The sequence below is a fragment of the Mus musculus genome, chromosome 6, assembly GCF_000001635.26.
Source record: "Mus musculus strain C57BL/6J chromosome 6, GRCm38.p6 C57BL/6J".
NCBI classification, from domain to species: domain Eukaryota; kingdom Metazoa; phylum Chordata; class Mammalia; order Rodentia; family Muridae; genus Mus; species Mus musculus.
Genome location: NC_000072.6, coordinates 98,644,544 through 98,660,396, shown reverse-complemented (window position 1 = coordinate 98,660,396; position 15,853 = coordinate 98,644,544).

The following is a 15,853-nucleotide window of genomic DNA, read 5'->3' as shown; positions in this document are numbered from 1 at the left end:
ATAGAACCTTGCTAATGGAGAACTTGGGAAGGCACTCATTCTGATGTCCCTGTAACTAAAATATTGTCTCCTAAAGAGCAGGATGTTCTGGTTTGAGTGTAAGATGTCCTGTACAGCATTTGGTCCCCGGCTGGCAACAGTGTTTTGAGACGTTGTGATACCTTTAGGATGGCCAAATGAGGCAGAGAAAAGAGGTTATTATAGGCATTCTTTCAAGTTTACTGCCCGGCCCCTCACTTCCTGTGTTGCCCACTATTGCTTCTAGATTTATTATTTACTATGTGTGTGTGTGTGTGTGTGTGTGTGTGTGTGTGTGTGTGTGTGTGTGAGTGTGTGCACGCATGATTTCATGCACATGTATGTGCACAAAAACCAGTGGAAACCAAAAGGAGTCAGAGTCCCTGAAAGTGGAGTTCCAGGCAGTTGTGAGCCACTCCCTGTGGAAGCTGGGAATGGAGCCTGGGTTCTCTGCAAGAGCTGTATCTCAGTATGTGCTCCTAACCACTGGGACATCTCTCCAGCCCCATTTCTTGTCCTATCTGCTTCTTGATGTGTCAAGATGTGGCCAGCTACCACCACCAGAGCTGTTTCCACGCCTAGGTCTTCTTAGCCACAATGGGCTATATTATGTTAAACCATTAGCCCATCCTTAACCTTTCATTAGCCTGATCTTTTACCGCAGTGACCAGAAAAGTATCCAAGACACAGCCAACAGGGATTAAATATGAAGCAATGGAAAGCCTATGTGAAATATAAGATATAAACTTGAACCTAACTGTGAAAAGTAGTGTTTCCATTGTACCTCCCCTTTCACCAATGTGAAGAGAACATCTTTATTGGGTGTTAGAATGCCCTAGGAACTCACTTTTTTTTTTCTTTTGGAGAGGAGAAAATATGCCTTATTCTTTTATAAAAAATGCTGAATTTGATCTCCCGTTTTAAAATAAATTATATTCATTTTAAACTCTATTTTCTCATTATGAAAATGGATACTGGTTGCATATTTATAATAATATCATAAAGTTTTTCTTTTAAAGCTATATTTTAATAGAAATAGGGTTGGTTAAAAAAAAAAAAGTAAAATAACACAGGCAGTTGCTAGTAGAACAAAAATCTTGACCTTGGCCCACTAAAGACAGGAACTGAGCAAGTGCTGGAGTTGATGTGCCCCTGTTTGTGTCCACAGGGAAGTTTATCTCCACAGTGAGTGTCTCAGCCAGATTGTACTTAGGGAAAAGGGAAGCCTGGCAGCTGCATTTTAATCCTAATCTTTGGTGAAGATTGGGTCTGGGTTACCATTTTGATGGGACCAGACAAATGAGGAACAGTAAGAGGTCTCAGAGGAGAAGGGAGCCCTTAGTGATGAGAAAGAAAACAAGAGCAGTAAGTGTGCCTATACACAGCAGACAAATACAGGCTGCATGCCCTACTGCACTAATTTATGGGCCACCAATAGAAGATGGCCAAAGTGACCTAGCTCTTACAGGTTTTATCATGTTGCCTAGACTAGCCTTGAACTCCTGAACTCAAAGATACCATCTTCCATGGGCTCCCAAGGAACTGGAAAAAGAGACATGTCCAAACCCCAGTTTACGTGACTGTAGTACATAAACAGAAAACTGACCAACTCTAAGTGCATAGCTGTAGTTGTAAGCAGCCCACAGCCTACATGAACCGGGTACTCCTGAAGGGCAGGCTGGGGCTGGAAGAGACTTAGACTGTGAGAGAAAAATGAGGCCAAGACAAATGAACTCTGTTCAAGGCACCTTAAAGTTTACTTAGAGTCTAAGCTTATATAGGGGGTAGGCCCATCCCCCCTGCCAATCCACCTAGGTGCTTGGACCCAGCCCAAAAACACTGGGCAACGTGGATTGTCTCAAAGGTGTCTCAGCAGGCAGCAGGATCTCAGAGAAGAGCAGCAGCAGTTGACACATCAAAAGAAACCAGCCAAGTCAGAAAGCTGCACCGCAGGTGGCCCCACCTCAGTGGTGACAAGGTCTGCACCAGCCCACTTCAGGCTGGGAGAGGCTACACATAGCCCAGTGGCATTAAACACAAAACTGAACAACCAGCTTCTTATCTCTAACAGGAACTATGTCCCATTGACAAGAACTCCTTGTCCCTCTTCCCTATCCCCCAACTGTCCTATATCCCAATTTCTACCTCTGTAACTTTGCCTATTCTAAGTTCAAGGAAAGTGAACTCAGATATGCATCCTTTCATCTCCTGCTTATTTCATGTAGCATATGGTCCAAAGGCTCACTGATGTACGTGTAACAGGCAACATACTTCTTTTCCTTTTCAACACCAATTAGTATTCCATTTTATGTATAGCCTGATTTAGTTGCTGTTTCATTGTTCATAGATATTTAGAATATTTTCCCCTGTGGCACATGGTTATTATACCAAGAAAAAAGTCAAGCAGCTCAGACTCAGCAAAACCTTGGGAGGACATAAAAACTCATAAACTAATGAGAAAGTGAGGTGTTTCTACAAGGCATGGGGAAAAGATCTGACAGAGTTGTGGTTTGTTTTATTTTTAATTTTTTTTACACCTTTTTTGCCATATGTGTCTCTGAACGTTTTCTTGACACCAATGTAGGATTGCTAAAATGAACCACTCTATTTTAAAAGACAATTTGTTCAAAAAGTAGGCATTCTGGGTCTTTCTCCAATTCATAATGACAACCTTGTGTGTATGTGTGTTCATGTATGTGCAAATGGAGTTCAAATGTCAAAGTTAAATGTCTTCCTCAGTAACTTTCTACCTTATGTTTTGAGGAATAGTTTATTATTAATACTAAAGCTCATGATATGACTGGAGACTGTCCAGAGAGACTCGCTGTCACCTCTGCCAGTGTCATGAGCAGACCTTGGGCATGAATTCTACAACAGTCCTACAACACCCAGAAGATCTACTTCCAGGTGCTCTAACATGCCCAGGATCACAGGACCCCAGGAGCTTGGTCACACCAGGATCTCAGGGTCCAAGAGGCAGCTTGACTTCCAGGAGCTCTGACACACCCAAGATATCAGGATCACAGGATCCCAGAATCACAGGATCCCAGAGACAGCTTGACTCTGAGGAGTTTTGACACAACCAGGATCACAGGAAGGACAGTCTCCAGTCAGATATAGTGAGGGCAGGTATCACTAGAGATAATCACATGGCAGGAGGCAAGCTTAAGAATATAAGCAACAGAAACTAAGATTACTTGGCATAATCAGAATCCAATTCTCCCATCATAGCAAGTCCTGAATACACCATCACACTGGAAAAGCAAGATTCAGATCTAAAATCACTTCTCATGATAATAATAGAGAACTTTAAGAAGGACATAAATAACTCCTTTAAAGAAATACAGGAGAACACAGGTAAATAGGTAGAAGCCCTTAAAGAGGAAACATGAAAATCCCTTAAAGAATTACAGGAAAGCACAATCAAACAGGCAAAGAAAATTAATAAAACCACCCAAGATCTAAAAATGGAAATAGAAACAATAAAGAAATCACAAAGGGAGACAACCCAAGAGAGAAAACCTAGGAAAGAGATCAGGAGTCATAGATGCAAGCACCACCAACAGAATACAAGAGAGAGAAGAGAGAATCTCAGGTGCAGAAGATAACCATAGAAAACATTGACACAACAGTCAAAGAAAATGCAAAAAGCAAAAAGCTCCTAATCCAAAACATCCAGGAAATCCAGGAAACAAGAAGAAGAAATCTAAGGATAAAGGTATAGAAGAGAGTGAAGATTCCCAACTTAATGGGCCAGTAAATATCTTCACCAAAATTATGGAAGAAAACTTCCCTAACCTAAAGAAAGAAATGCCCATGAACATACAAGAAGCCTACAGAACTCCAAATATACTGGACCAGAAAAGAAATTCTGCCATCACATAACAAGCAAAACACCAAATGTACTAAAAAAAGGAAGAATATTAAAAGCACTAAGGGAAAAAGATCAAGTAACATATAAAGGCAGACCTATCAGAATTACACCAGACTTCTCACCAGAGACTATGAAAGCTAGAAGATCCTAGGCAGATGTTATAGAGACCCTAAGAAAACACAAATGCCAGCCCAGGCTACTATACCCAGCAAAACTCTCAATTACCGTAGATGGAGAAACCAAGATATTCCATGACAAGACCAAATTTACACAATATCTTCCCATAAATCTAGCTCTACAAAGGATAATAGATGGAAAACACCAACACAAGGGGGGAAACTACACCCTAGAAAAAAAACAAGAAAGTAATCTTTCAACAAACCCAAAAGAAGATAGACACACAAACATAATTCCACCTCTAATAACAAAAATAGCAGAAATTAACAGTCACTTTTCCTTAATATCTCTTAACATCAACTGACTCAATTCCCCAATAAAAAGACACCAAATATAATTCCAACTCTAACGACAAAAGTAACAGAAAATAACAGTCATTTTTCCTTAATATCTCTTAACATCAATGGACTCAATTCCCCAATAAAAAGACATAGACTAACAGACTGGATACGTAAACAGGACCCAGCATTTTGCTGCACACAGGAAACACACCCCAGTGACAAAGACAGACACTACCTCAGAGTAAAAGGTTGGAAAACAATTTTCCAAGCAAAGGGTCCCAAGAATCAAGTAGGATTAGCCATTCTAATATCAATTAAAATCAACTTTCAACCAAAAGTTTTCAAAAAAGATAAGGAAGAACACTTCATACTGGTCAAAGAAAAAATCTACCAAAACGAATTTTCAATTCTGAACATCTATGCTCTAAATGCAACAGCACCCACATTCATAAAAGAAACTTTACTAGAGCTCAAAGCACATATCACACCCCATACAATAATAGTAGGAGAATTCAACACTCCACTATCAGCAATGGACAGATCATGGAAACAGAAACTAAACAGAGACTCAGTAAAACTAACAAGTTATAAACCAAATGGATCTAACATATTTAGAGAACATTTCATCCTAAAGCGAAATAATATACACGTTCTTCTCAGCACCTCATGGTACCTTCTCCAAAACTGACCGTATAACTGGTCACAAAACAGACCTCAACAGATACAAGAAGATTGAAATAATCCCATGCATCCTATCAGATCACCATGGACTAAGGCTGGTCTTAAATTCCAACAAAAACAACAGAAAATGCACATACACATGGAAGCTGAACAGCCCTCTACTCAATGATAACTTGGTTAAGGAAGAAATAAAGAAAGAAATTAACGACTTTTTAGAATTTAATGAAAGTGAAGACACATCATACCAAAACTTATGGACACAATGAAAGCAGTGGTAAGAGGAAAACTCATAGCTCTAAGTGCCTCCAAAAGGAAGCTGAAGAGAGCTTACACTAGCAGCTTGACAGCACACCTGAAAGCTCTAGAACAAAAAGAAGCAAATTCACCCAAGAGGAGTAGATGGCAGGAAATAATCAAACTCAGGGCTAAAACCCACCAAATAGAAACAAAAAGAAGTATATAAAGAATCAACAAAACCAGGAGCTGGTTCTTGGAGAACATCAACAAGACCGATAAACCCTTGGCCACACTAACAAGAGGGCACAGAGACGGTATCCTAATTAATAAAATCAGAAATGAGAAGGAAAACATAGCAATGAGACATATCTTAAAATAATTATTCTGTTTGTTGAATATTAACAGTTGAAAATATTAAAATCATGTTCTACAAACATCATGAAAATATTATTGATAATTTTTCTCACTGTGCTGGAAATTAGCATTTTCTTAATGTTTAACTTCAAAGATATTTTGCTATTTTGAAAGTTTTAAAATATACTTACTGATAAAATAACTTCTCTCCTAGAAACACTGATAATCTTTTAAAAATAAACTTATAGTTAGACAATGTACACAGATATATAATATATTTTAAATACTCTCTTACTATGTCCAGGTGGTATCATATAAGGGCTCTTGAATATACTTCTTAATGATTCATTTTTAATAGATATAGGATCCTCAGTTATGGATAGTATTAAAAGTTCATTAATGATATTTTAGGGCATGAAAGGATATGAATATAAAAGTTGAACAAATTTTTATGTATTATTTGATTCTCAAAATAATATATTAATATGTTTGATGTATAAAATGCATTTAATAATAAAAATTTGAGAAAAAAGAAACAAAAGTAGTTCCTCATACACACATACCAACTTCTTTTTTTAAATTAATTAATTTTTTTTAGTTTCTTTACATTTCAAGTGTCATCCCCTTACCTGGTTTCCCTTGCTCCTGGAAACCCCTATTCCATACCCCTCCCCCTGCTTCTTTGAGGGTGTTCCTCCACCCATCCATCCACTTCTGCCTTCCTGCCCTTTATTCTCCTATACTGGGGCATCTATTGAGCCTTCATAGGACCAAGAACCTCTCCTCCCATGGATGCCTGACAAAGTCATCCTCTGCTACATATGCAGCTGGAGCCATGTATACTCCTTGGTTTGCGTCAGTCCCTGGGAGTTCAGGGCAGGGGTCTGGTTGGTTGATAGTGTTGTTCTTCCTATGGGGTTGCACACCCCTTCAGTTCCTTCAGTCCTTTCTCTAACTCCCTTCGCTCAGTCCAATGACTGGCTGCGAGCATCTGCCTCTGTATTTGTAAGGCTGTGGCAGGGTCTCTCATGAGACAGCTCCATCAGGCTCCTTTTTAGCAAGCATTTCTTGGTATCCACAATAGTGTCCGGGTTTGGTGACTGTATATGGGATGAATCCCCAGGTGGGACAGTTCTGGTTGGTGTTTCCTTCAGTCTCTGCTCTACACTTTATCTCCATATTTGTTCCTGTAAGTATTTTATTTCCCTTTCTAAGAAGGACTGAAGCATCCACACTTTGGTCTTTCTTCTTCTTGAGCTTCATGTGGACTGTGAATTGTCTTGGGTAAATGAATTTACATAATAATAGATTTTGTGCTGTAGCTTATGTAGTACCTAAAATTAAAGTGGGAAGAGCAGTAACTGCTTTGGGCCACTAGAACAGCATTTAAAGGTCTGGAGAGAGTATTACAAGTAGACTCAAGGAAGGGTATTTTGAGCTTCTTTATAAACCAAGGAACCTGACCAGAATCCAGAAATCACAAGGACAAGAGGTTGGTAAACAGAAACCCAAATAAAGAATAAGAATTCCAGGTGTGGGTAACTGTGTCCCAAGTGTAGAGTCTGAGGGTGTCACATGGATTAGTGGATTCCATCCTGGGCTCTTCTGAACTGCATAGCCAAGCATTGCCGGTGAGCTTGTTAGGCAATTCCTGAAGCCACAGCCAGAATGGTTTCATGACTCTGGCGGTGAGACACACCCCCAGCTGTTTTTAATTGCTCTCCCAGGGGATTTTGAAGTATATCAAAGCTTCAGATGCAAAACTTCTGTTCCACTTACATTAAGGTGAAGGAAGGTGAGATAGTCTGACTTAGTTAGGTTTCTATTGCTGTGCTAAAACACCAATGACCAAAAGCAACTTGGGTGGGGGAGGGGAATTAGTTTCAGTTTAATAACTCTCAGGTCACCATCTATATCACTGAGGGAAGTCAGGGCAAGAACTCAAGGCAAGACCCTGGAAACAGGAACTGAATATATTATATACCTCAGGACTACCTGCCTATGGTTGACATCATTAATGTGGACCAGGATTTTCCTTTCGTTTTGTTTTTCGAGATAGGTTTCTCTGTGTAACTATGCTTGTCCTGTAACTCATGCTGTAGATCAGGCTGGCCTCCAATTTGGAGATCTGCCTGCCTCTGTCTCCCAAGTACTGGCATTAAAGGCCTGCATCCTTACTTCCTGGCCTAGGGACCTTTCACATTGATCATCAATCAAGAAAATGCTTCATAAGTTCGCCCACAAGCCAGTCTAATGAGGGAGAATTCTCGGTTGATATTTCCTTTTTTCAGATAAATTTATTTTATGAGTATAAGTGCTTTATCTGAGTGTATACCTGTAAACCACTTTTGTTCCGTGTGTGTGTGTGTGTGTGTGTGTGTGTGTGTGTGTATAATATGTGTGTGTGTGTGTGTGTAAGTCAGAAGAGAGGTTCCGATCCTCTAGAACTGGAGTTACAGAGAGTTGTGAGCTGCCATGCGGGTGTAGGGAACCGAACCCGAGTCCTTAGTAAGAGTAAATAGTAAGTGCTCTTAACCTCTGAGACATCTCTCTGGACCCTTTGGTTATATCTCAGATGCTAATTTTCATTAGAAATATTATTAAGTTCATACTTCATTTTGATAAATGCATCAAAGAATTATGATCCACGCTACCTACCAGTAATGCTATTTGGAAGGAGTGGGACATTTAGGAGGAAGGGACTTGTGGGAGATCACCTTCTGAAGGAGATCACGTGACTATCAAATTCCTCACCCCCGCCCCTTTAGTTTCCTGGACACTGCATGAGTAATTTTGTTATACTGTTGTCTCCTACACTCCCACCAGAAGCCCAAAGCAATGAATGTGTCAACTGATCTTGAGCTGGAAACTCTATAACTATGTGTTAAACAGAAGCTTTAGTTTATAATCACTTTAGATTGTGATAGAGTCAAGGAAGCCAACCTAATGAAAAACATCAAAAAGAATATAACTACCATGTTCAACTGAGGTGATAGAAATTAATGTTTGGGTTTTCTGAAGTGCAGGAACTCAGCCTGACTTATAATAGGATTATCCTTATAAACTCATGACAGGTCAAAAGTATTATAAGTAATAAATTCATCTACCTTGATGAATTATTGGAAAGTCCAACCATCAGACCATTAAAAGTCCAAATTCTCTTCAATGTACAATTAGGTTATGTCTCAATAAACCTTTTAGAAATGAAAACCAAAACAGAAGTGAAACCATTGTGCATACAGGATCAAAGAGCCTGAAGAGGAGTTGGACAGAGATGCTGCTCTTAGGATCTGCTAGAGTGCTGCTGAGTCATTAGCCAAGTACCACACACATGCATACTACACAGAATATCACCTATGTCTAACATAAAATGAATATTGCTAGGTAGGGCACACAGGAAAAAAAATCAGTTAATTGAATTAGATCTAGAAATTACCCAAATGGTGGAATTGTCAGAGAAGGATTTCAAAATAGCTCTACATATTTAAAAGAAACTGTGGACAAATAGGAGAACAATAAGGGATTTTGGCAGAGAAATAAAACCAAAAAAAAGAAGAATTCATAGATTAGGGTACAGCAATGAAAATGAAATATCCACTGATGTGCCAGACATGGTGGGGCAGCCAGTCATGACAGTTAGAGGAAGAGGAGGAGGAGGAAGAGTAGGAGGACAAGGAGGCAGGCTGTTTAAGTTCAGCTTGTATTACATAGTGATCCTGCCTCAAAGCTCTGTTTTATTCACAGGTAACCTTAAGGGTATATCAGATACAACAAGATCAATGATTATGAAGGTTAAAAACAATGCAAATGGAAGCATGCCCAGAGAAAAAGACAAAAATATTTCCAGATAACAAAAACTTAGAAAGGTGTGAGACAATACATAGAGTGGATGTGATTGGAGTCTTTAGAAAGCGTTTAGAATGGAAAATAAAACACATTTTTCAAGAAACAACAACCAAGTCTTTGTAATTTATGAAAAAAATATTAATTCACATTTCCAAAATGCTGACTGAATCAAACCCAGAGGCATGAACTGAGTCAATGTCTTAGAACACCATAATCCAGCTGCTGGGACCTCATGCTAAAAAGCAGCTGTCGAGGGGGGGGGATGTCAATGAGTACAAGGGAACAATGTAAGGTTTTTCATTCAACATGGGGCACAATAAAAAAGATGTGAATGTGAAATGCCATTATGCATAACTGAAGAATGGGTTAAAATACTCCTGCCAATGCTAGAATTTTACATCCAGAACAACTGACACTCAAAAGATGAAGTCAACTCAATAGAGAGATGGCCTGATGGTTAAGAGTACTTGTCCTTCCAGAGGATCTGAGTTTGATTCTTAGAACTCACATCTGATGGCTATTACCACCTGTAACTCCAGCTCCAGGATATCCAATACCCTCTTCTGGGATCCAAGGGTGAGAGCGTGCGCGCGCGTGCACACACACACACTCACAAATAAAAGTGAAAAAAATCTTTGTTTTAAATGAAGTAAAAATAACATTTCAGATGTGCAGAATTATTTCTTCAAGTAAGCTTTAAAATTTCTTCACACATAATTTATAGCCAACTTCTGGTAATGTTGGAAGAGCAATGTGTTTATATTAACCTCTGCTGGAGCGAACTATAAAATTCCATATTTAAGAAACAATTGCAGGGCACTAAAACTGTTTAAGAGCAGCCAGAAACCAGTGGAGAGTTTAATTTCTGATATTGTGACTGAAAGGTATAAGAGTTATGAGTGTCTGTAGTTTTGTGGGTTGACAGTACTGCTTCACTCGGGCTGAAGGACAGGGCAGGTACAATATCACCACCTTGCTGAACAAAAGAGTAGAAATTAGAGTGTGGCCTAGGGAAAGAGCTACAGAATTAAAGGGGAGAAATACGGAATATTGGAACATATAAGAAACTGTGAAGCCCACGATCCAGGACTTAACTAAAAACACTGGCCATTGGATGGCAATTAACCTGGAGGAGGATTTGGTAGTGTTCCAGGAACTATGTAAAGACCAGGGAGAAATGTTATTATGACTGTCAGAATGACATAGAATTTAACTCTGTCTGTCTCTTCACACATGCATGCACACACATCAATGACATTTCAGGGAACACAGATATTCTCAATAGCAAAACTTATAGCAATATATAGATATGCAAATTTCTGCAAATTTAGGACCAGGAATATCAATATAGATAAGGGATGTGAATGGGCAGCGTGCAAAGTTTAAAAAGCCCAGGAGGCCACCATAGCATTGGAAAGGCCGATGTACAAGCTCTGGTAGAGAAAACAACCAAACAAGAGCCAGGAGGTCCCTTAGCATACCTTAAGATTCACTAATAGGAAAGTATTCCTACACGCACAAGAATCAGTTGGATAGTGGAAATCATTAGTAGGGACCATGGGAATGTAGGAGTCTGTACTTTGCTCTGAGGTTCTTGGTTTACTTGTGTATTCCCCATAACTGTACAAGTACATCCTAGGTATACAGGAAAAGTCTTACTCAGATTCCTAACAGAGCAGGCATGTTTTATAGTGGTGGGAAGTGGGGGGGAGGGGGGCGGCTGATGGCTCTTGCTTGGCTGAAGGATGTATAAATCATTCTAGGCTCATCCTTTGGAACTTTATGTAACCAAAGAAACAAATAAGCAAAGGCACATAGGACCTGGAAAAGATTTTTAAAAAGAGAGTCAAGTAGAGTCAAAACCCAAGTGAGGTGTACAGCATGTGCTGTCTGAATGAAATCAACAATATAAAACCACAGTCAATAGACTACAATCTGCAGGGGATGTATTATGTTACTTATCTGTTGGAGAGGGCAGGGCCGGAGAGGGTTCCACAGATAAAATGAAGCATAAGTACAGAGGAAGACAAGAAGAGCTTGCCTAGGCCAAGAAGATGTCGAGACTGGGGACATAGTTGATTCCCACTTACTTGTAGAAATAAGATAAGACTTAAGTACCTCTGCCTATTTAAAGTATCTTTTTTTTTTTTTTTTTTTTTGGTATGATGGTTTTCTTCTGGAATCCTTACATTTTAGCAGTCTGATTCCGCTAAGTAAGTTAGAAGCTCTTCCCCCCACCCCCGTCCCCCTGCCACCATCCTCGCAAAATAGAATTGCTCATTCAAAACCAATGCATGACTTCTGCAGGAATAAACTAAGTATGCTTGTCAGCTACTATGACAAAATGCTTGCAATAGACAACTTACAAAGAGGAAAGGTTTAATTGGGTTTGTGGTGTCAGAAGTTCCTGTTCCCTGTGGCTCTGAGCCTGTGATGGTGAGTCACATCATGGTTGGGAACATGTGTGGCATTAAGAGGAAAGAAAGAGACGGGCGTGGTGGCACATGCCTTTAATCCCAGCACTTGGGAGGCAGAGGCAGGTGGATTTCTGAGTTCAATGCCAGCCTGGTCTACAAAGTGAGTTCCAGGACAGCCAGGGCTATACAGAGAAACCCTGTCTGATAAAAAAGAAAGAAAGAAAGAAAGAAAGAAAGGAAGGAAGGAAGAGACCACAAGGGGCCATAGCCCACATTGCATCACTGAATCATCCCATAAAAAACCATCCTCTATCAGCACCCATCTTCTATGTACGGTTTCACCCAAAAGCGTCCCAGGCTGAGGATAGAACACCAAAAGCTTGAGACTTTAAGGAACATCAAGAGCCAAGCTGTTGCAGGACGTAGCACAGAACAGCACTGTACAGGCGCAGGAAAGTCTCAGTCCAAGGACAATTTATGTTGATGATGCTAGACAAGGATAATCATCCCCTGTGTAATTTATTTATTTTAAAGATGTTTCCTATGCTTCTCTACTGCACCTCTACTCCATCAAAGCTCGAGACGTACCGTATGCATAGAAAAAAGTTACAATATACTTTCTTTAACAACATCTTATAATTCTTAGTGTCCCCGCCCCCCCCCCCCCCCAGTTCTGTCTACCTCGCTAGCAGTTGGTCTAAATTAGATTTTACTGTATTTGGCAGGTCCTTGGTATTATATAAATCACTCTCTTATTAACATCCTCACACCACTAATTAGTTAAGGGACTGGACCCACTGCACACGTGTGGTTTCCACTCCTTTCATGAGGATTAGACATTCATACCTTAGGGCAGAATTGGCATTTAACAAGAGAAATTGTTTCATGTGAATTAACCTTGAGAACAGGAGATAAATAATCCAGGAGGTTCCAGAAGATTCCCAAGGGTCATCACTGGGAATCCCACGTTCAAAAAATGGCCCAAATAGCAGTGTCATACTCAGAAATTTAAACCACCATTGACTAGAACAGTCTGTAGTCCACTATTTCTGTTAAATCCTTGTAGAGAAAAAACATTTAGGGAATTTTGGTCATCACATTGCACAATTTGGTAGCATCACTTGTAGCCACAGCTGTACCACAGTGCTCATACATTACTGAACGTTGTCTCCTGCCTCTTAGATTATTTCAGTAATTGTTGATAATTTGTGTTCTTCATTAAGAATGAAGAACTAATTTCTGAAGAGTTTGGAAAACAATATCATCTCAGTTAATTTTGCCAAAGGTGATAAAGTGTGGGCCTTGGAAAGTTGTAGCCTTTTTTAGTATTCCTATGTGTCTGGGGTCATGCTTAGAATTGCATAAAAGTCCTTCTGAACCTCAATACATAGTTTGGATACATGCAACTAGCAACATAATGAGAGGGGTATCATCCTGCTGTTTGAAAAGAAAACTCTGTTGATGTCAGGGTGTAGAGGGAAGACTATCAAGCAAGATCTAAAAGAAGGCAGGGAGGGTGATGTGTAGGTCAGATCTTAAATGCAAGAAGTGAGAATGGAAGCCTGAATATAAATGCTAATTAGGAGGACAGGAAAATCAAACACTTGGGGATATTAAATAGGAGGGCATTGAGGCCAGGGTCATGGGTAGCCATCTTGGTACTGCCCAAAGGGTAAGTTAGCAAGGTAGGAACCAATAGAAATATAAGGTGCCAAAGGTAAGGGAGAAAAGTGGCTCAAAGTGATTCCCACTAGCTACACTTTGACACTCAATGAAAGCCCATCGGGAAGGACTCTGTATCCTACAGAGATACGCGCACATCCATCTTTATTATTGCATTGTCCAAATCACAAGAAACCGGAACCCATTGAGATACTCATCAACAGATGAATGAAACAGGACAACGAAAATGTGGCACATATTGACTCCATTGTAAAGGAAATAGAAATCATTGTGAAATTTGCAGGAAAGGGGATTGACCAAGGAAGTATTACGATGCAGAGAACGAGTGACTTAGGAGTGCTCAGGCCTAAGTGGTGCGTCTGTATCACCATCCAACCTAAGGTTCATGAATCATCGCAGAAATATTGTAAGGGCCAGAGGTTGGGAAGACTGGATGAAGCGGCTTCTCCCGAGTGCAGTGAGGCTGATACACTCTGACTGCAGCTTCTACTCTCTGATTAGGGCCTGCAAAAGATTGTTTCTATCGCTATTCAGCAGGAAAGGGGAAGGGCTAACTCTTCTCAAGGACTACTGACAGCTTACGGAGGAGTGTCACTTTCTTCAGTGGTGTAACAGATATGTTACCCCAGTAAGTAGCATCCTACCCATGGTCATATACGCGACTCTAATTAAACTTAGTGGGTCAGACACAAGTAAAGATATAGAAAAAAGAGGTGAACTTGTTGAGCAGAAGAAAGCATGTCAGCGGGAGAGGCAGGGGAGGTGAGGCAGGGGGAGGGCATGAGAAAGGCTGAAAACACTAGTAAATATAAAGAATGAAAGAAGAATGTCGGAGGATACAAAAATAAATAAAAATTAATTTTAAGAAATAGAACAAGCTTTAATTATGACCAAGAGGAAGATGCCATTAGGACTTTTAGTGCCTGAAGCTTATAGGCAAAATGGGAGATTTCTGCTTACTTATTTTGTGGCCATGTAAACAGAACCTGAATATATGATTAAAAAGGCATTGAAGGAGAGGCCTGCTTGGACAGGTGCTACTACTATGAGCAAGAATGTGGTGGGGAAATGGAAAAGAAAGAGAAGCTATCAAGAGAGATAGAACTGGAGATTCACTGGTGAAGAGGAACAACCCTAAGTGAGAGGTCTGCACTGCCACCTGAGGCCATGGTAATGTCTGGGCTTGTGCTGCCACCAAGGGCTATGTCTGTCAACCAGCAGATACCTACAAGTCAGAGGTTGTGACGAAAGAGCACAATAATGACAGAGGCCGCCATGGTACCAAGTGCATGCGGGAAAATGGGTCCTCAAGCTAACACGGCTGAGGGACTCTTGGGAACTGGTCTAACCTGAAGCCTATGAGAGTATATCCAAGCTCATGTGCACAGGTGGAAAGAAAAAGAACATGGAGGGATGGGAAATGGACACAGATCTGGATAGGCATAGAAAACAGGAGAGATGGGGAGCAAGGGGTTTCAGATTAGTGAGTGATTGACAACAGTTCAAAGAAACATCCTATCTTAGCTTTTCTGGTCTTGCCATTCAAGAGCTTAAGTTGGGTGTGTTGGCTCAGGCTTGGGATCCCAGTCCTTAGAAGGTTAACTAGGAGGTCTACCATGAATTTGAGACTGGTCTAGTCTATGTAGTGAGTCCTCAGCTTAGGCTACAAAGCAAGAGCTTCAACTAGCCAGTAGGTGACAGTCCAACAAAGGAGCTAAGGTTAGCCCATTGAAACATTCCTGTAAGCCGGGGTGTGGTGGCACACGCCTTTAATCCCAGCACTCGGGAGGCAGAGGCAGGCAGATTTTTGAGTTCGAGGCCAGCCTGGTCTACAGAGTGAGTTCCAGGACAGCCAGGGCTACACAGAGAAACCCTGTCTCGGGAAAAAAAAAAAAAAAAAAAAAAAGAAAGAAAAGAAAAGAAAAGAAAAAAAAAGAAAAAAAAAAGGCTATATCTGGGTCCATAGCCCTACAACAGCTGCGGTCTAAGTTGATGCTGTGGCCTTTGTTACCATCAAAGCCATGAAGACATCCATGGTCTCAGCTGAGATCTGAAGCCATGTTAATGTCCAAGGGTCGTGTTGAACTAGACTCACCCTTCACAGGCTAGTGCAAGATGGCATCAGTGGTGACTGTTAGTGCTGATGAGCTGGCCCCACCCCTTGCCTGGGCAGAGAGGAAGAGCTGATCCTGGTAGCATGAGCACAGGAGAGCTGACCCTGACCTTTGACTACTTCTGGTGGTGGTGACATGGACAAGGGAGAGCTGGTGGGCTGCTTAACACAA